Raw genomic sequence first — 25,570 nt, 5'->3', positions numbered from 1 at the left:
GTGGCTCAGTGGGTTAAAGCCTCTGCCCTCAGCTCACGTCATGATCCTAGGTTCCTGGGTTTGAGCCCTGAATCAGGCTCTCTATTTAGCAAGGACCCTGCTTCCCTTCCTCTCTCTCTGCCTGCCCCTCTGCCCATTTGTGATCTCTATCAAATAAATAAATAAAATCTTTTTAAAAAATAAAAAATAAATAAAAGCACATATTGAGGGACACTTGGGTGGCTTTATTGGTTAAGTGTTTCAGGCTCTTGAGGTCAAGCCCCATGTGGGGCTCTGTGCTCAGCAGGGAGTCTGCTTGAGATTCTCTCTCTCTCCACCTCTTTGCTCCCTCTGCCCCCTCCCATCCCACGCTCAGGATGCACACTTTTTCTCTATTAAAAAAAAAAAAAGATCAAAACATTAATGTGTGGAATTTTTTTGTGTGTATATATGTAAAAGATAGATAAGATGGCATTCTTGTCACCATTTAGGGTGCAAGAATACGGGTCTGGGACATACCCAGGGTGAGGACTTAAATGCAATACTTTGAAATCCAGAGAAACAGCCTTTTTTTTTAAAACTCAAAGATTCAAATGAATATTCGTTTTCCCGGAACACATTTTGATAGCTCATCTAAGTTCTCCCAATCAGGAATTTCCTTTGCATTACTAAACTCTCGACATAAAAATGAAGTAGGGTGGGTTGATTTCCTTAAGTGTAGAAGACAAAGCATGAGGGGGATGTGGTTTGAACGGTCCAGATTCTTTGACGCCAACCATCAGTTCCAGTTCCTGAAAGTGATGTCCTGCGCACTCTGATCTCCCTAAAATCAAAGACATGCCAGATTTCCCCATTAAAGAAGAAATCAAGAGAGGTGAGAGAGGAGACTTCTTAGGGAAAGGATGTCTAACATCAGCTGGTTTTGGGGGAGAATCAGAATGTTCCTTAATCTTTCCAAACACCTCCACTCTCCTTCCATTACCCCACCCCCACTTGCCTGGTATGTCCCGACTGAAGATTTCACAGATATTTTCCCTGACTGGATTCCCTTCCCTAATGCAGCCAACCCCCCCCCCCCCACCCTTTTAAGCAGCATCACTACACTCACTCATACACTACACTCAACATACTTATTGTAGCATCTGATTGTGGTTACCAACATGGACCTGAGAGTCAGACTGTCTCAATTCAAATCCTGGCTCTGCTACTCACTTTCCATGTGTGTCAGTTAGCCAAGCTCCTTCACCTCACTGAGCCTCATTTTATCAGTAAAATGAGTACATAAAAATACTCATTTTATCAGTAAAATTGTTACCTCATAGGATTTTTATGAAGACGAAGTGAGGCAATATTTATGAAAATGATCAGTGCGATGCCTCGTGTATGGTAAGTGTTAAAGAAGTGTTCATTTAAGAGGTAAACATTCCAGAATGAGTTGTGTAATATCTCCCTCTCACATGTAAGTTTCAACATAGTGTTTCACGTCACTGAGGTGCACTAGATATCTCATTCACAAGGCTGGAGTGGGGAAGGTATTACTAGTATTATTACTACTGTCAATAGTTAACACTTACCAAATGCTTGCTCTATGTCCAGCACTACAGTCAGAACTATATGGATTATCTAATTCATCTTTGCAATAACTCTTAGAAATAGATACTCCATTGACACCTGTTTGTCAGATGAGAAAACTGAGGCTCAGTAGGAACTAATCACCTGCCCAAGGTAATAAGGCCAGGAAGTACTGGCTCATTCATAGGGAGTTGGAGGAGTATGCCAAGTTCTGGATCATTTGAGAAAGTTCGCACAGTAATGATTGGGAACCAAGCCAAGAGATCAGGACAGTATGGTGGCCATGAAAATGTGCCCTTTAGATTTTTGCCTGGAGGTAGGGCTTGATTACCACCTCCTCCCACCCCACACACATAAACACATAAACCTTGATGTTGGACTAGACTCAGTGACAGGTTTCCAAAGATTAGAATAAGAGAAGGGAAAAAGACTAACTTGACAGTACAGTCACCTGGCAAACGCTATCCTGGGTAAATAATGAATTTTAACGTCACCCTTGACATCATATGGATTTGCTAAATGTGAGATGATGGGTGAGGCACTTTACTTCCGCCATATTCTTTCCCAAAACCCACAACCCCAGTCTAATAATGAGAAGAAGAAACAAACCCAGATTGGATGACATTCTGTGGGTACCTGGCCAATTCTTCTCAACACTATCAAGGTCATGAAGAACAAAGAAAGATGGAGAAACTATCACAGGAAGGAAACGGGGAGACACAACTAAATGCAGTGTGGTACCTGGACTGGACTCCAGAATAGGAAGAGAACATTAATAGAAAACCTGGTGGAATCCATCTAAAATCTGGAGTTCGCTTAATGTCAATTTTCTAGTTGTGACAAAAGGTACCATGACAACGGCAGGTGTTAACAGTGGGAGAAACTGGATGAAGAGTATTCCTTCGTCAGGGGAGAGGTATGCCATCTTCACAACTTTTCTGCAAATCTAAAACTATTCCAAAACAAAAAGTTTATTTAAAACTGCCCCCAGAAGTTGTGATTTGATCGGTTTAGGATATGGCCTGGCTTTGGAACTTTTATAAGATCTTAAGCAATTCTGATGTGCAGATAAGTTTTGGAAACTCCTGGTCTACATTCTTAAGAGCTACACAGTTGAGCACTGAAAGCAGTTTTTAAGTAATGCCATGTCAAGGTGGTCCCACTCCCGAGCTACTGGCACTTTCCTGTGATCATAGTGCAGGGGTTCCTCCTAGACCTATACTCCTTGTGAACAGGCCACATCTACTCTCAGAAGCAGATTTAGATCTCTCTGGTGGGAGACTCTGGGGGTACTGGGTAGGTGGGCCTACTCCTAATCTTCTTCTACGTTAGCTAAATGGATATTTAGGTGTAACCTTTGTAGAACCAAACTAAAATGGAGTTACTTATGTCAAGGACAAAATGGAGCTGGTTAACACAGGTGAGTGAAGGAAACTTAACCTGACCTTACAGGAATTAACAGTTCTTCTCAGAAGTCAGCAGAGGATCTAGCCAATCCCCCAAATTCCGAGTCTGTTCATGTCATCTCCGGACTCATTGTTCCCCTGACTCAGCTCCCCAGGTAAACTAGACCACGAGGCAACCAATCAGCTGAAAAAGCCAAACAGCTTCTGTATTTATCCCATAAAAATCCCTCAGTGTGTGGGGAACTTGGAACTCGCTGTTCCCACAGCCTTGGGTTTCCTGGCTTGCAGGTCACAAGCCTTTGAGATTCGCTCATCTCTCTGCTTTGTTTTATTCTGTATGCAGCTTGGTTTTTGACACTTTCCAGCATGGGCTGAATTTATTCCTGAGAAGTTGGGTGAATGGAACACCAGTAAATCAATTCGTATTTTAAATGCATAGTGGGAGCTGACTGTTTAAAGGTTTTTTGAAGAGAACCTGTGGGTAACGAGAGCTTCCTTCTGTAACAGGTCTCCCATGTTAGCTCAACTCATTTATTTTGGAAAATTTGGGCTCTAAAGTTTTCTTGCAGCGAATGCTTCATGGCCTGGTTATCCCCCCCTCCCCTCCCCACGGTCCACGGGGGAAGTCATGGCTGCAGGAGGCACCTGCCCAGATCCTTGTTACCCCTACCGGCAGGGGCACCAGACCCCCAGATGTGCAAATACCTGCCTGGCTCCTGCCTCAGGACTTTGCACCAACCTTTGGAAATACTCTCCCCACCATCATGGATCCCTCCTCCTCTGCAGCTTAGCTGCCATCTCCTTGGAGGGGCCTTCCCACCTTACCCAATTTTAACCTCCTGCCTCGCATGTGACAAACACGTGGTGGACGACAGAGGAAGAAGGGAGGTCGGATGGCTGCTAATGAGAAGCCATCTGGTTGAACCCACCACAGGCCCACTGGGGCTCTGGAGGCATTGCCAGGTCGCCTGTAGGTCACTGAACAGAGAGACCACCCTGGCCCTGACTGTAGGCCCCTCCCCCCGCCAGCCTGCCCCTGGAGACCCGTCCCAGGCCCTGACTTTCTGGACAAGGCCTCCACCACTCTTTCTGGCTCAAAGCAGCCCAGCTTTTGCAGGGTTCAGAATGCCGAGGACCCCACAGGCACGCTGACCTCCCGTGAATGGGGTGGGCAGGCCCAGACCTCTTGTTTGGCCCTGTGGAAGCTCAGCAAGGCTGCGGGACATCCCTAGAACCCCCAGCGGCTGCTTTGCACAGGCGTTTCCATAGCTCATGCCGGGGACACCCCCCGCCGCAAGCCTGCCGTGATTGCTGGCTCCACAGAGCGATCGGAGCCATTGGCATCACTCTCCAGGACGCTGACAGTGAACACTGAAAGTCAAATCCTCTAGAGCCCCCTGCCTGCTTTTCCAGGGCTCTGCGAGCCTCGCCTCTTCTGGAGCGATGATTGTGGATAGAGGCAATCAAGGTCAGGAAAGTGCACGCAGGCCCTAACTCAGGCCAGCAGGCAGGTCTGCAAACATCAAAATTACCCGGTTCAAAAAAACGAGGCCCGGCCGCTGAGAAACGGTCGTTTGGGAGGCCCCTGACTGTGTGACGTGCATCCAGGTGCCCTCTGGAGTAGGAGCACGTGGCTGACTGATGGAAGAAGAACAGGGCTTCTCCTGGTGTGGAGGGCGGAATTCTAAGATGGCTTTTGCAATTCCTACTCCCGCCACACAGACTCTGCGTGGAAACTCCTCCCGTTGATGTGGGTGGCTTCTGTGAATAGGACGGGATGTCACTCTGTAACCAGGTTAGGTAATATGGAGAAGGTAAAGGAATTCTGCATGTGTGATCAAGGTTCCCAAACAGTTGACTTTGAGATCACTGGTGGGCCTGGCCTGATCAGGTGAAAGCCCTCCCAAGAGGGCTTGGCGGGCCTTCTAACGAAATCCTTCTAAGGATATCCTGCCGCTGACCTGGAAAAGGTAAATTGCAATGTGGTGAGAGGTCCTGCGGGGGGACCAGGTGGTGAGGACCTGAGAAGGATTCCAGCCTGACAGCCAGCCAGGAAACCGGGCCCTGGGTCCTACCAGGCAAGGAACTGAATTCCACCAACAACCTGAATGAGCTTGGAAGCGGACCTCAGGCTCCTGATGAGAATGCAGCTCTGGCAGCTTGTGAGAATCTGAGCAGAGCCCAACCATGTCATGCCCACAATCATGACCAGTGGAAACTGTGAGATAATAAATGCTGCTTGAAGCCTCTGGGTTTGCTGTCATATGACACAGCAGGAAATAAGAAATGCTTCTGGGGGCGCCTGGGTGGCTCAGTGGGTTAAGCCGCTGCCTTCGGCTCAGGTCATGATCTCAGGGTCCTGGAATCGAGTCCCGCATCGGGCTCTCTGCTCAGCGGGGAGCCTGCTTCCTCCTCTCTCTCTCTGCCTACTTGTAATCTCTCTCTGTCAAATAAATAAAATCTTTAAAAAAAAAAAAAAAGAAATGCTTCTTGGTTCCAGAAAGGCCTCTGTGCATTCCTGGTGTAGTCTCCTGATATCAGAGTGCTTCTACCCCCTCCTATCTCCCTCTTTTGCTCCACTTAGGGAAGCCTTGTGGGTGTTGTGGTATAGGGTGGGGGTCTAGTTAACAGGTGTTTATTTAACAAAGTCACTAGAGTATCTTTACTTGTTAGTGAGGGTTTTGGGGTTGAAGGCTTCCCAATATTTCTTCCAGCTTGACCGTCCCTGATTCTGCGATGTAACCCCCACACGGGGTCATAGATTTGGCACAGCACACCATGCATTCCAAAGGGCCTAGTGAGTTGCGGCCCAAGATGGGGTTCAAAACTACCCTAAATGCCAAAGGCCCCTATTTTTCCTTCTCTGCTAAAACACTTTGGATTTTAAAATGGTCATTTAAAAATGATCTATTTGGGGGCAACTTGGTGGCTCAGTCCATTATATGTCTGCCTCCTGATTTCGGCTCAGGTCATGATCTCAGGGTGGTGAGATCGAGCCTCACATCAGGCTCTGTGCTGAGCATGGAGCCTGCATGGGATTCTCTCTCCCTCTCCCTCTGTCCCCCCACCCACCTGTTCATGCTCTCTCTCTCAAAAAATAAAAAAAAATTAAAATTAAAAATTAAAATGGTCTATTTGGATCCATGGTATACAATTTGCACTCACAGGTCTACAACAAGCCATTTTCCATCACAGACCTCAGCCCCATTCTTTCACTTCTTGTAGTTTCAACTTTATCTTCTGGTTGGTTCTGGGAGAGGTGGACAGAATGGGCTGCTCCCCAGTACTGGCCCCTGAGCACCAGAGATAGTACTGGCGCTGATGCTCTAGGATATTGTTTCTCAAAAAGATCGTATGTGTTTCATGAAGTCAGACATACTCTCTCCGAAATGGTGCCGTGCAGCATTGTTTTGCACCCCACCTGCCCCCTTTATGTTCCTTTGCCACCTGGAGGCTGAAGCTCTGTGTTTACTGCAGAGTGTCCTCCCCAAGACAGCAAAAGCTGCCGCCTTCCTCCCACTCCCCTGCTGGCAGGCTGGAATTAATTATTCCCTCTCTTGGTCCTCACCTCATGCCATTCTATTTTTAAAATATTAACAACAGTAAATTGGGACTTGCATTTTGGTCCGATGCTCAAAAACAAGCCATTTGCTGCCTGTTTGCATGGAGTCCCCGGGGTGAAAACTGAAATCAGCCCTCAAGTCACGAGATGTCAAAAAGAGATGGTTCCCTGATTCCTTCGGCAGGATATCGGAAACAGCAGGACCTGCCAAAGTGCCGACACGTGCTGGTTGAAGGAGAACAGATCACGGGTGGATGTAAGTTGGGGGTTGTTAAAAGACCTAGAGAGTCAAAGACGTAATGAGGTTGGAGAAAGAGGTCACCATGGCCAGGGTCAGGGGGTCTGGAGGATGGGAGTGACAGCCCCCTGCCCTGAGAGAGGGTTTGCAACACCAAAGAGGTTGGAGGTAATTCCCTGGAACCAGCTTGAGAACTAGAGATGAAAGAACAGGACAGACAAAGAAGAGAGAGGGGAGAGATTCTGGAAGATGGTGGCACAGGGGCTGGGTGGGGTTGAGGCTTCTCTCAAATGAGGAGAATCATACCCTGACCTAATTGGGTGGTGGTTTACCATGGAATGGAGTTGAGACTTGAAGGTGGACCAGGATGGGGATCTTGGCTCTGCCATTTCAGGCTGAGGGACTAGAGGTAATTTATTAACCTCACTGAACCTCACTTTCCTCATCTGTAGAATGAAACCAATAATCCCTCCTTGCAGTTTGTTGTGGCAAGCAAATGAGATGATGTTCCCCCAAACCTTAGCTTACTGCCTAGCCTATGGGTGTGAGTGAATGGTACCCAGTAGGAGCCCAATGAATATGTGTTAAATAAACACAGGACTAAATCATCAATGCACCAAAGCTCGAGACAGGTGTTGTGATGCTTGGGGTGTCTGGAGGTGACAGTTGACACAGTGGTACCAGCCATTCTTAATGCCTCACCTGTATCTCCTTGGCCCCCACCTTTCCTGTACATTCCGAGGGCTACTCAAGCTATGACTCCCTGCTGTGGGGATTTCTCCAGTCTCAGGAGGAGGCTGGGCTTCCCACAGGGCTGGAGGCAAGTTTACAGCCCTTAGCCAATGAAGGATGGGAGTGCTTCGCAAAAAATCCTGGCCTTTCAGATGAAGCATTCTGGGACTGAGGCCTAGCAGGTGGTAACCTGCCCATACCCACCTCTGCGCTGACTGCCTCCTTATTCTCTTACTTTCCTGCTCACCTACCAGCCTCCCCTAGGATCGCCTCTCGAATACGATATGCGTACTAACACTCTTCAGAGTCTGCTTCTGGGAGGACCCAACGTGAGATAGCACTCTGACTCAAGAATTTAGAAACCTTTAAGTTGTGCGTGTGTGGTGGGAGAGCTCAGTAAAGACGCGGGTGCAGGATCTAAAAGAGAGAACAATTCTTCTGCTCGGGGTCTGAGCTTCAGGAGTCTGCCGTCTGATATGTGAAGTGAGCTGAGAAAATGTACAGCAGGACTCAGAATGCTCTTTGAAGTGTGGGACTAGACAGCTGGGTGAGTCAGACATCCCCTGCTCATCTACGGAATAACTAAGACGAGGGCTCCGGTGGGACCTGCTGGGAGGCCCAGCGCAGGTGCCTGGCTGGTTTTCCATGACGCAGCAGCACAGTTGAAAAGCCTTCAGGGTTTTTTCCACTGCCTCCTCCCTTGGGTTCCCATTTTCAAAGTGCTCATTGGGCAGAGGACGGGCTGAGAATTGTTTCTACCGTTATGGGGAGCTCTTGCAATTAGAGCAGAAAGAAGAGTTTACTTAAACAGGGGAGGGCTTCTGGAAGGAAAGGAAAAAACAAAAACAAAAAAACAAAACAAAAACCCTTCAAATACAACTGCCCTCACCAAGGCCAGCCCAGGCAAAATTTCAGATAAAGAAATGTTGGGCACCTGGGTGGTTCAGTTGTTAAGCGTCTGCCTTTGGCTCAGGTCATGATCCCAGAGTTCTGGGATTGAGCCCTGCATCTGGAGTCTGCTTCTACCTCTCCTACTCGCCCTGCTTGTGTTTCCTCCCTCGCTGTGTCTCTCTCTGTCAAATAAATAAATAAAATCTTTAAAAAAGAAAGAAAGAAACGTCATCACCAAACAATAAGGAGGTGATATTTTTTTTTCCAGTCTGAATCCAGAAAGGCTTACTCATCCTCAGTGTTCAGAGGAGAAAATTTTCCTTTTGCCTACCCCGTGAATTTACCGGACATCTGGGGCTGTGGTTGTTTGGTCAACTTGGAGAGATGTAGCAAGATGTTCCAGGTGCCTTCTTGACCCAAGGATATCTAAAACTTACGCCCAGGGGCTCTAAGTTTGGCAGGTTAATAATAAACCATGCCTAAATTCCCTGATTTTAGTGGCATTTGGTGGGAGTTGTCTAGCCCCAGGATGGACAGGCAGAGCCTGGTGCCTAACCTGTGGCAGATGGAGGGCTTTCCTCTGTCTAATGCTCCCAAGTTTGCTGGGAGCTGTGGTAGATAATTTTGTAAAAATGGTTGGAAGAACTCCCCTCTCGGTGTCTGTAGTTTCTCCCATACTGACTCTGTGCTTGGCCATGAGACTTTCTTTGGCCAATGGGACAATAGCAAATGTGACCTAAACAGACTTGAAAAGTGCTTCCATATTGGTGCTCACCCTTTCTGTTTTCAGATGATGAGAGATATGTGGTCTAGTTACCTGCCACTCAAGCCCACACCCAGTACCAACCTCCAGGAACCTCCAGGCAGTACCAATTCATGGAAGTGAGGATGGTACAGACCGACAAGACCCCAGAAGTCTACCAGCTGACTGAAGAAGCACCTGGCTAACCCAGAGGCCCAAGAACAATAAGAAATTGCTGTTTTAGGTTTGGGGATAATTTGTTACACAGCAAAAAATAACTGCTTTGGGGAACCCTAGGTATCGCCTGTGCCCACATGACATGTAGATCAACCCTTCTTTCCTCTCCATTGGCTTACTCCCACCCCCACACTGGGAGTACTGGAGGGGGTCCTGAACCCTGATGTGGTTCTCGAACCCAGTAGAAATCTCAGATGTCTTCTAGGATTATGCCATGGTTGTTACAGATATCTCAAAATATATATTCTCATCACCACTTGAAATTGTGGTTGTTGTTAGACTCTCCACCAAATATTGCTATTTTATGCTGTACTTTTTAAAAGATCATGTATTACTATATCACAAATTATAAAAAAAATTTTGATAATTGTATTTCAATACAACTTGTTTCTTAGGAGATCTTACATATTCTATTTTATACATTGAAACAATGTCACTCTGCAAAGGGATTCATAGCTGTCACCAGACTGCCAGCAGGGTCAGTGGGAAAAGCAAAAAGCTAATTGTATTCAGATTTTTAAAAAGTAAAAAAAATTGGTTGGTCTATTTAGTGCAATTTATTTGCCCCATCTTAGCTCTCAAAATATTGATTTAACTTATGAAGACATCTTGAGGGAAAAATTGTGGCAAAAGAATTTTGCCACAATTTGCCAACAAACTTCTTGTATTTGGTTCTGGCAGGTCACAGAACCACCACAAATGCCATAACTTTGGCAGGCCGCAGAAGAAACTCAAATGTCTCTAGGATAGAGGAAGATAACAGAACCAAGTGGACAACAAGGTATAAAAAGTTTTGTAGTGTTAGGCTCTATGGCAAATTGGAGGGGACATATGCTGCCTTAAGGCATTCATATTTAAGATATCTGCAAATCCAGCACTGGGCAAGTAAAGTAAGTTTTGGGGTCACATTAAGCCTAAGGCCACTAGTTCGCCATCCATGAATTAGGAACAGAACTGGACATCTGGCTAATCTTCATCCTTGAGCTGGCCCTGCCTTTGACTAATTTGACTGATTCTTCTTCTTCTTCTTCTTCTTCTTTTTTTTTTTTTTTTAAGATTTTATTTTTATTTATTTTACAGAGATCATAAGTAGTCAGAGAGGCAGGCGCAGAGAGAGAGGGGGGTGGGAAACAAGCTCCCTGCTGAGCAGAGAGCCCATGCAGGGCTCTATCCCAGGATCCTGAGATCATGACCTGAGCCAAAGGCAGAGGCTTTACCACTGAGCCACCCAGGTGCCCCCAGGGCAGTCAGATTCTTAGGCCCCAGTCTTCAGATCTGAGAAATGGTTATTTTTGTTTTCTTTTACCATCTTTCCTGCCAGAGATGCCATGAAGTTTTAAAAATTAGGTCATAGCAGGAGAAACAATTTGGAAAAAAGAAGCAAGTGTCACTAAACACTTACAGGGTGAATTAAGACAAGTGTTTGGTAAGTGACCTGATAAAAATTATGTCTGTGTATATAGGACCCATAATATGACTTACTATGTCTGCCAAGAAACTGGTTCTTCCTCCAATCAAATCATGTGGTTAAGCTTCCAAGTCCTATTCTCCTTAACACTTCACATTCACAGCTGAGGGGTGTAGGTGAGCTCTTGCCCCGAGCTGGATCAACCAGGGTCTTTCCCCAAGATTTCTGAACATGGGGTACAGGAAACAAATGGCAGTGCCTTTTCCATAGTGGATGTATAGGAAGAACAAATTGGGAGCCACGTTTCTGGTACGTGGAAGGAGGAACTGGGTTTTTCAAAGAGAAAGCAGAATCAGTACTCAGAAGGAATCAAGGACAGGAGGGAAAAGCGTGAACCTCCATAGTAAACCTCTGCTTTTCCCATGGTTTGGCTGTTCAACATTTACTTGCATTCTCTGAGCCAGTCAATCCCCATTTTTGCCCAAACCACTTATATTTGGGTTTTTGTTATGTGCAAAACCAAAAAGACATAAGCCATACAGCCATCCTTTTCAGGAAGCTCTGCCTGGCAGCTGAGGATCATAAGAATGTTCCTTCCTTGCTTTTATAGACGTTGGGTCACCATCCGAGGCTGAAGGCCTCAGAGGGTAACAACAGACTGAGAGATTTCCAGCCTGGAGTGTGGCCCCGTGCTGGCGAGAAAACGTGAAGAGGTGAAGGCAGAAGTGGCAAGGCAGGCCAGGGCAGCGGAAGCAGCACTCAACTGTGAGCCGACAGCCCTGGCTGCAAACACTTAAGCTGCGACTCTGGTAAGTCATTTATCTCTGGGCCTGGTCATGTGTCATTTTTAAAAATGCCATTTGTGAAGTCTGCCCCAGCAACCCCAATGTGTGATTCTACACAGAAAAGAAGGGCAATGTGAGCCAGCAGGATCCTTTCCTTCCTCAAGGGCAGTTGGAGCTGGGGTCCAGAGCAGAAAATAAGAAACTGCAGGGATGTATGAAAAGCGGTCATGTCGCCTCCTTGTACCTGTGACAGTTTATGGAGGAGACCAAAAGAGGAATGGGAATTCCTTCATGGGAATGGCTGTATCGCTTGCACAGTGGGTACATTTTCCTCTCTGGTATCCTTCAGGCTGGTGCCGCAGAAAGAAGAAAGGGGCTCTCTAGTCATCTGGTGCAATTTTACATTTTGAGAGGTTTTGGGGGGCAGATTCTAGGAGCAAGAGATTGAGCCATTGTTGTAGGGGGAGAAAAGCATAAAAAGGAGCCCTGCATCCCCCACCTAAGACTCTTGTCCTCAGTAAGTAGAGACTTCTAGCCAGTGGCCCAGGATAGCTCGCTCCTCTCTAAGTTCCTGGTCACAGCTTTTGTGAGGCAGAGACAGTGAAAATACCTCATCCTCATCGGACCCCGTTTAAGATGAATGTGAACCCTTGAGGAGCTCCTAAGGTCGCTAGCACGTTAGTTCTCAAACTTGAGCCTGCCTCAGAATCCCCCGGAGGGGATGAAAACACAGACTCCAGCGCACTGGAGTTTCCGATTGTGTAGGTGTGGACTGGGGCCTCAGAACAGCATTTCTAACAGCCTCTCCGGTGACGACGATGATGATGATGCTGGTCCGAAGACCCTCGCCTAAGAACCAGTGTCCTCATGTAATGGGTCACTGATTGTGGAGGGTCAGTAATACTGCACTTAGGATCTTAAGTTCAAACTCAAGTTTTCTCTCGTACTAGCCAGGTGGAAGAAAGAGGAACTTTTCTGATGTTCAAAGACTCATCAACTCCTACTTTGTCCCTTAAAATGGGAACCTCCTCTCTTTGGGAAGACCAGTACAGGGAAGAGACCTTCTACCACCCCCTCCAACCCTTTTCTTATTCACCCCAGCTCAAGCACTCTGTGAGATAGGAAATGGGCAGTGAGCAATCAGAGCTCATGATGGCTCCCAACTTTCTCTCTCCCAACTTGGTTTTTTTCTCTCAGATTTGTCGGCTCCAAGCTGCAAACCTCCTGAGAAAGATTCTGTGCTTTGGGAAGGATGGATGGAGAAGGAAGGTAGGACCTTAGGTTTCTAGATGTTCTGATTACACATATCTCTGCAGCCCTTTCTCCCTTAGTGGGTCCCAGTGTGGACTTGGAGCAGAACTCATCTGATTCCAGCTGCTGGTCCTAACCATTTTTTTCCCTAGTCAGGCTAAAACAGAAAGCCTGATATTTGGATCACTAAACCCAGTTAATGTATCCACTGGTTCATGGAGAGGGGACGGGCATCACTTAGCACCTTGAAAGGCCCTTTATCAAACAGTATCCTCTCTAAGTATAGAAAATAACACCTACCACGTAGAAGATTGCTGTACAAATTAAGTATAATACTAGCTACAGTAGGGAGTGCCTGGGTGGCTCATTTGGTTAACTGTCAGACCCTTGATTGTGGCTCAGGTCATGATCTCAGGGTCCCAGGATCTAGCCTCTTGTGAGGCTGTGTTCAGCACTGAGTGTGCTTGAGATTCTCTCTCTTTCCGCCCCTCCCCCTACTTGCACACATGCGCTCTCTCTCTCTCTCTCTCTCTAAAATAAACACATAAAATATTTAAAAAAAAACTAGCTACTAGTATACTAGACCATCCTATACCTGTAGTATACTAGTACTATACCAGTATAATAGACTAAAATATAGTAACTAGTACATAGTAGATGCTCAAAAGACAATGTGAGTTTCAAAAATTTTCCCCCAAATCTCTCCTATCCTCAAGGTCTAGATGCACAGGCTGCTCCCAAAAGCAGAACTGAGGTCATGGCCATAGGCAGGGTTGCTTTGGGGGATCTGGAACTTGGAAGAGAAATCATTCTGTGAATGCGACATAGCAGCATCCATTTTGCAGCTCATGTAACTCACCTATGCAGGTTTTATATTTATTGGCTTATGAATAAAACTAAAGCTTTTGACAATGAGGTGAGATAGGCCGGAATCTTGTGCCCAAGGCCGCCTCCCAGAAAACATCTGTGTTTGCACCTCTCTGCTTGCGTATTGTGTACACACACAAAACACACACGCACGCACACAATATTTAGTAAGGAATCCAACCCTCCCCAACAAAAAACCTCACAGAAAGCTGAATACAAAATGAAGCCAACAGATGTAGCTTCGGTAACGATTCACAAAATAGCTTACAGCAAATTTCTTTTTCTCAAGCTAAAGAAGAGCAGGAAATTTTGCATACCATCTCTTTTTAACTCATTAAGGGCCTTAAGTCTCCAGGCACCAAGCAAATGGGGACCAGTGTTTAAACCATAACTGAGCCTCTTGTATCTCCAAACACTATCCGGAGACTCACAAGTCCACTCCGGAAGCAGAAATGCTCTTCAAAGGCATTTTTAAAAATCCTCCCCCAAGTAGAAAAACCAGACTGTTGACACATTTTCCCATTTTATCATGCATGCTGCGCAAACTAAGATATAATGATACCAAGACATAGCTATGTCTTTAAGCAAACTCAACATTATAAAGAGGAAAAGAAGCATACAGCCTTCACATCATCTGCAGTAAAGAACACTGAAAATCTGGCATGGCAAATGATGGCTACTAGAGCACGGTAATAACAGTTTCCTCCTCGATTGCAGAGTGATGGAAGGAATAGACCTTGACAAGCATTAGCTCCTTTATGTCTCATGACAACCACGTGACATACGTAAGGCAGCTATTGCTTGCTTTTTATAGACGTGAAAATTGAGGCTCAATTCAGGTTACATAAATTGGTCCGGGTCCTATAATTGCAGTGGCAGAAATGGGCCAAGTATGCAGCCATTTCTCTCCATGCAGTGCTCAAGGAGCTTGCTGGATACTTTGTTTCTCCTGCTTCCCCATACTACCATATCTCGCCTGACTTTCTAGCCCAGAGGACTGAGTTTTTTTGGATTTTGCTGACTCATGTTCTACATGTCCAGAGCATGCTTTCTGGTAGATCTCAACGGATTGTATGCAACTGATAGGAAAATTCATAGTTGGGAAAAAACACAGGCTTTGCAGTCAGAGATGAGAATTTTAAGCCCTTTTAAGGTTGCCATAGAGATTCAATGAGAAAATGTATGCGAATGGTCTAGAGTACCATACCACAGTTATTCCATAAGTTAGTCAGCTTTTTCTTATGTTCGTCAAGTGGTAGCCTTGTTTGCAGCTGGAGAAAGTAGGGTGCAGGGTAACTGACCCATGGTTTTAGACTTGTTTCATGAGAAGGGCTGGGGAAAAAGAAATGCAAAATTCAATCCTTAGCTGGTAACAGCTTTTTTTTTTTTTTTTAAAGATAAATGGGAGTGATTTACCACATCATGCCTCAGTTTATTTTTCTCTCCTAGGCAAGAGAACACTGGATGTTTGAAAGGAAAAGTTACCATTTTCTGGGAAGCCAACTCAACCATGCCGCCATTCTAACAGAGAAGCAGCAAATACGTAACAGGGAAATCAAAGTTGGCTGAAGAACCACTCTATCCCCCAGTGACTATGATATGTGTGGACAGCAGAATCAAAAACATCTTTTTCATCTTAGTAAAAAGTAAAGAATTTTAGCTATGTATTTTATATATGTCAAATAACTTGGCTCTGTATGTAATTTGACTTAAATCACTCATAGGCAATGGCTTTTCATCCCTGAATACAAACCTGCTTTTGGCCACACTTTCCTTGAGAATCACCTGAATCTTCATTAGCATTTTAACCCCTGACTTATAGGTGATAAAAGAGCAGGTCAGAAAAAAGAAATTATTGGCCAAAGTTTGGCAGCTAGTTGAGGTGAACACAAGAGCTTCGTTGGCACCAAACTTCATTCCAACAGTTAGGGTGAATATGCATTCCTGAGTTGTTCTGATCGTAACATTTGGTTAATAAAAGGAGGAATTACTTACAGTAGTAGAATTCTTTTTTCTGCAAAGGGGTGGTTGGTAATCCCATTCACTCATTCATGTCCTGTATACCTGGTGTGTGACAGGCACTGTTACCAAGGATTCAAAAATGGTTAACATATTGCCCTTGCTCTCAAAAATTTTATAGTCTGTTAAGGAAGAAAAATGCATATGTAATTACAAAGCTATGTGAGAAATCATATAAGGGAGATGGGAGCATTGCTCATTGGGAAGAAAAGGTACATTTCTAAAGGCAAGAGTTGGGAGACTAATACATACTTCTACTTGATCCTGAATCTTTGAAACCTTGTTTCACGACAGGAAGTTCCCAGAGGAGGTAAGTGGATTGGCTTGGGAAGTAGTCATCAAAAAATGCTGCTCTTTCTCTCAGTCACCCTATTCTTACATTGTTCCATGACCTTTATAGTCAGGGCTAGATTTTCTGACTGAGGAGGTACCATGTTCTTCAAAGCTTGACCTGTTTCCCCCATGACTGGTGGGAAGGATCTATAGAGATAGGTGCCAAAAGACTGGGATATATGCACTTAAAGGAAATGTTAGTGATATCTTAGTTGATTGCCATGTTCATAGAGACAAATTTATGTAAGGGTATATCTTAGACATTTACTGAATTCCTTGATGACTGAGGGTGTTAATACATATTCTGTTTATGATGTAGCAATCCCTCTATGGATACTGACCACTCAGTAGAAACCTTCAATCAATTGCGCATGTTGAATAGAGAAGCACGTTCTTTTCTAAGTTGGGTTAATATCTTAGATTTAAAAAGGGATCCTATGTGAAACACGTCTTCTAAAATAATAACATGTCAAAAGGGGATGCCCAGAAAAATGCAATGAAGGCAGAAACATGCATGCTTTATTTACTGCTCTATCTTCGGTAATCAGTACAGTGTTTTCTGGCACATGACAGATGCTCAATAAATATTTGTTGAATTAATTAATTAATGAAAAGTGCCATGATGACGGCTGATTTAAGTTTGAGGAATACTAGGGAGAGTCATCTTAGAATTGGAAAAATTGGGTATGTTCAGCAATTTCCCTGGCCTAAATCAGGAATGCTATCTTGATTTCTAGTGTTACAGTGAGTTTAAAATAGGATTTTCCAATAAAATAAAAAATTCACTTGACAGGACTATTGCATAGTCTTCCTAGCAGACACATGGGCATGTATGTCCCTCTAATTTCTGTTTATCAATGGATAAGTCACAGTCTGATTTACTTGGAGCTGTCAGACGGATCTGGGACTAACTGCAGAGAAATTCAAGAAATGCATGGCTTAGCAACTTTTCAGTCATTACTTTTTTGAAATTGTACAAAAGATGAATATAAAGAAAGGAAATCAGCAATTTGGTCTGAGAGTCCCCATCGCAAAGGAATTCTGTCCAACTTGCAGAATTCTCAGAACTACACAAATGGATTTGTCTGAAATAGGAGCAGGGCCAGAGTGCAGTGCAAATCTGGCCTCAGGGGGGCACCTCTGAGGCTTTCATTTTCAGAAGTGCTGAGGACCGTAAAGAACAGAAGCCACTGGCTCAAGCCTGCAGGCATGAAGAGTCATCTCCCAAGTTCAAAACCTGTGACTGGTGGGATATGGTTATAGGAAGCGATGGGGAAGTGATGAGACCAGGTGGTCATTTTGTAGAACCTACCATTTTAGTGGGAATAGAATCTTGTTCTTCAAGTATAAAATGGACTGTTTTGGAGGATGGAGGAGGGGAGGGAGCCGAAAGCACAAACACGAGACGCGAGAGCATTAACCATCTCTGGGTACTAGGAAACAAATCAGGTCAACAACAACAAAAACCCCAAAGCAGGAGAAAAGATTAGTGAGTCATTTGAGTTCCCACTTCACAGGAAACACAATTTGGCTTCCTTTACTAGCTAAGAGGATCATGTGTATTTTTCCACGACCACGGAAAGCCCATCCATAAAGCCAGTGCTGCTGTCATACAGCGTCAATCTGGTAATGACACTGTCATTTACTTTCAATTTCTCTAGAGTGATCACTGAGCATTTAAAAGGAAACACGAACCCTTCCACAGGATTGTCCCCCATCTCTTTTAGGGGATACAGATCTGTTCTTATCATCGGTTAAATTGCTGCCGAGGCTAACCTCTGAGAGACAGCAGTGAAGAAATCAGTTAAGATCTCCTCTTGTCATGCCATGCTTTACTCTGGTAAAACATTGCAGGAGGAATGGGATTTTAGCAACAAGGGGAAAACACAGCTTTTCGGGAGCATGGGACTTCAATTCACATGTGACTGAGTTTAATTAATAAACATTGTACTGCCAGCTGCTAGCCTCTGAACTATAAATCTCAGAGGCTTTAAGGCTTCACCTTTTCTTTGTCCCTTGACCTTTAAGGTTTTTTTTTTTTTTTAAGATTTTATTTATTTATTTGACAGACAGTGATGACAAGTAGGCAGAGAGGCAGGCAGAGAGAGAGGAGGAGGCAGGCTCCCTGCCCAGCAGAGAGCCCCATGCAGGGCTTGATCCCAGGACCCTGAGATCATGACCCTGAGATCATGACCGGAGCCAAAGGCAGAGGCTTTACCCCACGGAGCCACCCAGGCACCCTCTTAAAGCTTTTTTAAATGTTATTTTCCCTTTCCACCCTTAACCCATCCATCAAACTTGATTAGTTTTTGAACTAGCTACTAATATTACGTGATTCAAATCACAGGGAATTGTTATGGTTTAAGTACTTAAGAGCTCACAGATTCTAGGAAAGTATTTTCCTTTTTTCCAAGTGGCAGAGGAAGAAAGAGGAGAAATGAAGCAATAGTAGCTAATAAATTGCTTTAGGTCTAGAAAGGGATAAAAAAAAAAAAAAAAACAGCAACCGCCAGTTAATTAGGCTGGGAAAAGAATTATAAAAAGTTTAGGCAGGTTGTAGGAAACAGTCTGTGCCAGAGAACAATAAATCTGATTGAGAAGGGTGAAAGGTCCCCAAAACACTGATGGCTCAGATCAGGGCCTTGAGGAAAAAGCCAGGATTTCTGAAGTCTGACCATAAGACTTCAGAAAGATGATGCGAAAGAAATTCCTGGGAGAGGGGGAAAGAGAAAGAGAGAGGGGGAATGAGAAATTGAAGAGGAGGGAGACTGGATGTAAATTAATCTCATAATGGGGGTGGGAGTCAGGTCAGGTACTGAAGCAATGTTAAGGCAGGGCCTGCTGAGATCAACAGGTCACTGGAACCAGACCTACTATCCAGAGTTTGCAGCACCAATTTCATTAACTTCTGAATGGTACAGATATTGGAAAATATTAGTCCAGATCTGCCATTCTATAGATAAACAAACTGAGTTCAATGGTGGTTGAGTGACTTATGTAAAGATAGGGGGACTCCCAAACAGGAAATTACAAGCAGATGCTTCAGGGCTAGAACTGGGTCTCCTGGCTCCTGATCAGCATCTTTGCCATCATGCCCTGCAGCCCAATCTAGGGGAAAAGATATTGGAAAAGAAATCCTGTACATTCTCTGGGCCTGATTTGGCCGATACGAAAAATGTGGATGATGCAAGAGGTCGCATAATAGACAGTTAATGGCTTAGTCTCTGGACTCTGCTCTGTGATCTTAAGCAAGTTTCTCAGCCTTCCGTTGCCTCAGTTTGCTCATCTGTAAAATGGAAATAGTAACGATACCGTGAATACAGGGTTGTTATGCAGATTTACTGAACTGGTACAGGTAAAAGCTTTTAGAATTAGTGGCTCACTCTTCTCCCCCATAAACCTATTCTGATTAATCATGGCTTTGGGTATCTCTGTTCTTCTACATGAGAGCTATGGCTTACTAAATGTTATCTAATATCATATATAAACTCATCCTATAACTGTGGTTTGCAGTATTCATTTAGAAATCAGAAACTGGTGGTACATTTATATTGGGTGAAATGCTTTGAAATCCTTGTGAAGAAAATTATGTAGCAGTGAGGAGCTATTATCATTAGAGCAGTGATAGTAATTCTGACACTGCAGCTAGAGTTCTCTGGAAATTTCCCTGAAATCTCTTCCTCCTTTTACAACTAATTATACTTTAAAACCCTTTCTGCACTCATCATGTTCTGCTTCCTCAATGCTATACAGTGTCTTCTCCCTCCCTCTTGATACTTGGAAGGCCCTCTGCATTCACTTTAATAACCACCAGTTTGACCTCCTCTGAAACGTCACTATTTCCAAATTCCCCCCCAGGGAATCGTCTTGGAAATCAACATGTTATCCTAAGGATGTCTCACCTGCCAGTGTTTCGGTGAAGAACAGATGAGCATAGTCCCTCGACACTTCCGCGTGAGAATTGAAAGAGCAACAAGATCTACGTCTGCAACTGCCACTTATTCGTCTGCATGGAGTCTCTGACTATTTCAGTTCAGCAGTTCTGACAGCATTTGTAATTCTGAAGCTCTGCTGTGAGAGTGGTAACCACAAGATTAAAAATGAAATAGGTATAGTTCAGACTTTGAGGTAGTCCTGGAGTAAGGAGACTCAGCAGAGTCCGCTAGGATGGTAAGGAAAGAAATAGGCTATCTGTCCACCTCACCTCAGTTTTCCAAAATTTTACTATAGATTTTTTTTTCTTCAGGTTTTAGCTACTTGGGACTGGTTGTATATGTCAGGCAGCCTGAAACATGCACAGAAAAACTGGCCTCTATTTTCATTCAGCCAGCCAGTGTTATGTTACAAGGCAGAATGCTCCAAGGATGCAAGAGAATGCTCTACAAGTCTATTGTGCATGTGTACCTTCTGGGTGCCTCTCATTCCCGGTTTCTTGACCTGGTTTGCAATCTTTCTGGTAGGTGCTCATCTTGAATAATTTGTTCTAGTCAAGAATGAAAATTTGAACCTTATCATTAACTTCTAGGCAGACTCATAAGTCCACGTATATCCTGAGAAGGGATCTTAAAGGATGCCTAACTGAGGACTGATTTTTTTTTTCCTTCTAATTAATCATCCTTTATACCAATTTACTCCCCTCTATTTCTGGAGGAAGGCAAATGTAATCCATTCTGGAAATAGCAGTTCCCAGATGTTAAGAAGGATCTGGTTACTTTATTATATCAGCTTCTCCTCTGAAATTAACTTTAGAAAATAAAGCACTAAATCATCAACTTGGTATTCCATAGAAAGCTTCAAGTCTCTGTTCCAGCATATTCCCAAACATAAGAGACTCACTACCCAAATGGATGGAAATTTGCTGTCCATAACTTGGGTCTGCCTTATTTGTAGTTTTGCCTGTGCTGTAACTTTTACTCAGCAGATCTCCCCCACTTCTCCAACCTCCAAAAATCAGCTGATGTACTGCCTTCTTGCACAGATCATTCTAGTCCAATGCAATATTGTCCTCCTTAGAATTTACCTTCTTTATTTCTGGTCACACTCAGTGGGCAAATCATTATATATTCCCTTCATGGATTTTCTTCCACTATTTTATTGTATTTTATTCTGGTATTATTTATTAATTTTTGTTGTTTATTATTTTTACTAAGATTATTACATGATAAACTTATTGAGGTCAAAGACCATATAAGCATGAGATTTTATATCCTCCATGGGGTTCATTTATGTATCTGGTGCTCATTGATTGGTCAATATCTTCCTATCACGTCGGTCCTTGCTGACAAGGGATGACACTGCAGAAATGTATCTACGCTGAGGCTGACAACACCAATTTTCTTACCTTTATAGAATTGAGAAGCAGCTTCGTAATGTGAGAGAAATGGTTTTTTCATAGTACATCATATAAAAGAGCAGATTTATCTATTTTTATCCTTCATGTCTCCACTCTCAATCTCTTTCTCAAGTTATCTTTTATTTCTACTAATCATCAAAACCTACACGTTCTGCTGAAGGCTGGCTGCTATGGGAAGAGGTGCCACTGGCAGAAATATCAGTCTTCTGGTTGATAAACACCACTCTGGGGCTAACACTTAGAGTTTAGGAATTCCATTAGACAAGCTAATTAAGGGGCAGTTTATTGTGTTTGTGCATGTGTGGTTGTGCATGTTTAACAAAGTAGGAATAAAACTGTAAATTCTTGGGAGATTTTTACCATGGAGAGGTTAAGAAGATTATAAACTGTTTCGCATTCTGAATGCCAAGGTGATAATGCAGAAAATGCCAATGAACAAACAAGCAGCTACCATCGGAGGGTCTGCATGAATGTTTCCTGGCACATCCTGATGTCCATCTGCTCCAGCCTCTTCTTGCCGTATTGCCCTGGATGTTTAAAATTTAAAATAGAAAATCTCTTCATTTTTTTTCTGAAGCTTATCAATAATATAAATGTTAAATTCATGCTTCAATTATGTTTTTCTTTAATTTCTCAGTACGCTGTTCTAGAATTAGCTCCATAATTGTGCACATCGCCACTTCTTTCCAGATCTTTGCCCTTTGCCAGCTCCACTGCGGTCTTCTACCTCCACCCCCCCAATCCCCCCAGTCTTCCACTAGCAAACAAACCCAGCAGTAATTACTAATGTCCAAGCACGTAATTCTGGCAGCGTTAGGCTTTTTCATTTGACGCAACTACGCAGAGCTGTCTGGACATGCAGCATGAAGTCAAAGCATTTTTAAAGACTCCTACTCATCTTTTCTCATCTTTTCTCCCCTCCTCCCATCACTAAAACACAGTTGTTTATTTCGCTTGCAGATTGCAGAGTTATAAAATTTTTTCATGCACTTACGTACCACTGAATATTAATTTTACAACTATACACAGTAATAGATCAGTATATACTCATATGGAAACACATGGTTATCCATGAAATAGAAAAACATTAGGAAATAAATAGCCGGCAGTGAAAGTACCTCCTCTATATTGACAGAGCATTTTAGGAGCTCTAGTATAGAAATGATTGGAGTTATGACTTACAAAAACAATCCAAGATCTTACTGTGAGGATTTTCAAAGATTCATGACATGTTTCTTTTAATGCGCTGCATAGATTCCTACCTATGACGCTGTTACTCTTATTTAACAACTATTCAAATAGTACAGTTTTGCTCCTGGTCATTTTATGCCAATTTTAGTTATATCAAACAGCAGGAAATATCCCAGTGGTAATTTTTTTCACTCAGAGGCCCCAATCCTCAGAATAGAAAATGGTTAAAGTACTTATCACTGTCTCAGCAAAATCCCGCAGTGCCGTAATAGAAATTGCAGTAGATCTTTAGGTCAGAGTCTGGTTTCAATCTAACACCTGCATTACCCTGAAGGACACAGTTGGATTTTCCTGAGGAAAACCAGTCTTAATGATGTTCAAATCAGAAACTCTCAGCTTGAGATAACTAAGGTCCATAGGAAACACTTCCACTCACTCTGAAACCATGGCCAAAGAGATTAAATCTATACCCTGGAGGACCTGTAATATTTCTCAGAGATGTATTTTTGTGAGTATGTGCTTATGTTCATGCCTAATTACAAGGATGGGGGAGAAAGAAGGGGAAGAAGGATTTGTTCTTAAAGTTGATTCTGCTTAGTTCAACTACCCCCTCTTTTTTTAATCAAATAAAAATTTATATGGAAATATCATGTTGATGGTACCTACATATATACCTCATTCATGCCCACTGAAGGTCTGCAGACAAACTCTGTGTTAAAAACAAAACCCTTGATATCCAACTGGAGGATGAGTGCATATTTTTTTTTTAATTTAAGAAATGTGTTTATTTTTGACCTAAAGGGGGGAAGGGGTAACATGAAAATTTCCATAAGTAGACTTATTTTTCTGAAGCTATGAAGGAGCTGAGGATGGAAGAGGTAATTAATTGCCTGCAAAGGAGTCCTGTGGGCAGGATTTATTTTTTTCTTTTTTAAAATTGTTAACCTACTATGCCTTCTCTATTAGGGAGTCTCTGTGAGACCGGGATCTCAGAGAGGCAATTTGGTCTCCAGCCCTAAACACCCAGCTCTGGCCGGGCATCTCTGCTGCGGGTAGATGCGGCGCTGCTGCTGCCGGACCGCTGTCCGCGGTGCTGAAAGGTCGCGGGCGCCCTCGAGGGCCCTCGGTATTGCTGTCCAGGGTGCTGACTGCGGCCCGCCGCAGTCCCCAAGGCGAGCCCACCCCCGCCAGCCCTCCGCAGAGCCCTCCCACACAGCACGACCCGCCCGCCTTCCGCCAGCCTGCAGTTGACGTGAAGCAGGCGGCATAAATCAAGTCCGCGGGGCATGGAGGCTGCAGCTCAGCTTGCCCGGGGCGGGAACTCCCCCTTCTGCTTTCGCCTCCCCAGCGCCCACAACCTGCCTGTTCCCTAATTCTTCCCTGGATAATAGCGCCTTAACGACAACAGTCAAAATAACAGGGTCAGAACGACAGGGTTTGTTTGTTTTGGTCGATAGAAAACAAAATAAAAAACCTAGCAGCCTAAACATCTCTGAAAACTGCATCGCAAAATGGAAGAGAGAGAGAGTCCCACTACTGTTTCGAAAGAGTAAGTTATTATTCGGTACGTATCCTTGCGCTTCCTTCCCATCGCTCCATCTGCAATGTCCCCATTCCTCCTTTCCCCAAGCAGCTCACCTAGAAAATACTTTATAAAGCCCCAGACCGGAGCTATCCCAACGCGCACACACGGAATACCGCACCCTAGGTGCACAAATACTTGTATTTGCCCAAGCTCACTTGGTCTCCCTGGCTGTGGTCCCCTCTGGGTATGCAGCCATCCAAAACCAGAACCACGACCCGAGGTGGAGGCTCCTTACCTTGGCTTCTTCAGAGGGTGGTGTTCGCCCGGCCCCTTGCAGGTTGCAAGTGTGGAGGAGCCGCCAAGCAGGGAGGGAAGGAGAGACAGCGCCTGACCTCCCCGAGGTTTCGTCTTCAATGCAACGTGAGCTCTGCCCTCATCAAAGATGGCCGTCCCTTTTGACGTCAGCAGCTTTTAATAGCCCTCTCTCGGAGGGGCGGGGAGGAAGTGTGTTGAGGGGAGGGCGGAGGGAGGATGGAGGCCGGCGGTGGGAGGGGAGGAGCCGAGTTGTGCGGAGCGCTTGACTCAGCTCCCGGTGCGCTATACTGCAAACCTTCGTATTTCAGGGTTTATTATAAACACCTGAACGGGACGATTCTTAAATGACTCCATTTTCACACCCGGTGTCAGGCAAATACATTTATCTCGCGACTGGTTTTCTGATATTCTTTGTGTGTCTATGTATATGTATATATGTATCTCTCTGTTATATTGTGTTAATATGCGACATATATGCGATTATATATAATCCCTCCACCCCCCGCTGAATTGTCTTTGGTTGAGTCATAGAAGGGGAGGGGAAGGCAGAGGAGTAGAAAGAGGGGGAGGAGGGAGCCGAGGGGACTTCAGCTGCAATGTGTTTTTTTCTAAAGAAGCGGCTCCGAAGGGGCATCCCTGTCAACCCTCACCAGCTCCATATATGGCAAGGCTACGTGGGCTGCTATTTTTATGAGTGATTTCTTCATTTTATCAAAGCAGCATCGAGCGCTTGGAGTTTGCATTAATGTGGTCAGTTGGGGAGACAGATTCGTACACGTTATTTTAAAGTACGTCAGAGCAATTATCTCTGAGAGATACAAAATGAATTGGGCGAAGGGGGAGGGAAGGGTAGTTAACCCGACCAGCGTGGGTTTCCTGGAGTTCACGGCTTGGAGTTGAGAGTTGTTTGCTGAGGGCAAAATAGATGACGCTGTTTTCAGTTGAATATGCAACCGGAGCCTGGGGTTTTATGTTGGGTTTCTTAGGAATAGTTCGCGGAAGCGCGTACACACCTTTTAGAACCGTCCGGACTTTCAAGGGGAGTTTGGAGGGCTGAGGATTCAAGGATCTCTGGGACGCTACAAAAATTCTGGTGGTTCATTCAGTGCGCAAACCTAGGTACCAGTCGAGGCCGGGGGTGGGCGGGGAGGGGGGGTTGCTGAC

At 44.4% G+C, this 25,570-nt stretch overlaps 1 protein-coding gene across 3 annotated transcripts in view; it reads right to left on the bottom strand.

The window, feature by feature from the left end:
* SNAP25 (synaptosome associated protein 25) overlaps window positions 1–24,562 on the bottom strand; it is an 85,133-nt gene extending 60,571 nt beyond the window's left edge. The window contains exons 1-2 of one of the 3 annotated variants that reach the window (XM_032351412.1): window positions 24,387–24,538; window positions 15,666–15,734 (exon numbers count right to left, since the gene is read on the bottom strand). The gene's annotated coding sequence lies outside the window, so the exon portion shown is untranslated. Of the gene's footprint in view, window positions 1–15,665; window positions 15,735–24,386 lie in introns of all 3 variants that reach the window. The other 2 variants (XM_032351413.1, XM_032351411.1) reach the window with 2 other exon arrangements.
* Window positions 24,563–25,570: the final 1,008 nt, after the last annotated feature.

The sequence above is a fragment of the Mustela erminea genome, chromosome 7 (genome assembly GCF_009829155.1).
Source record: "Mustela erminea isolate mMusErm1 chromosome 7, mMusErm1.Pri, whole genome shotgun sequence".
Lineage (NCBI taxonomy): Eukaryota > Metazoa > Chordata > Mammalia > Carnivora > Mustelidae > Mustela > Mustela erminea.
This window is presented reverse-complemented; position numbering and strand designations above follow the sequence as displayed.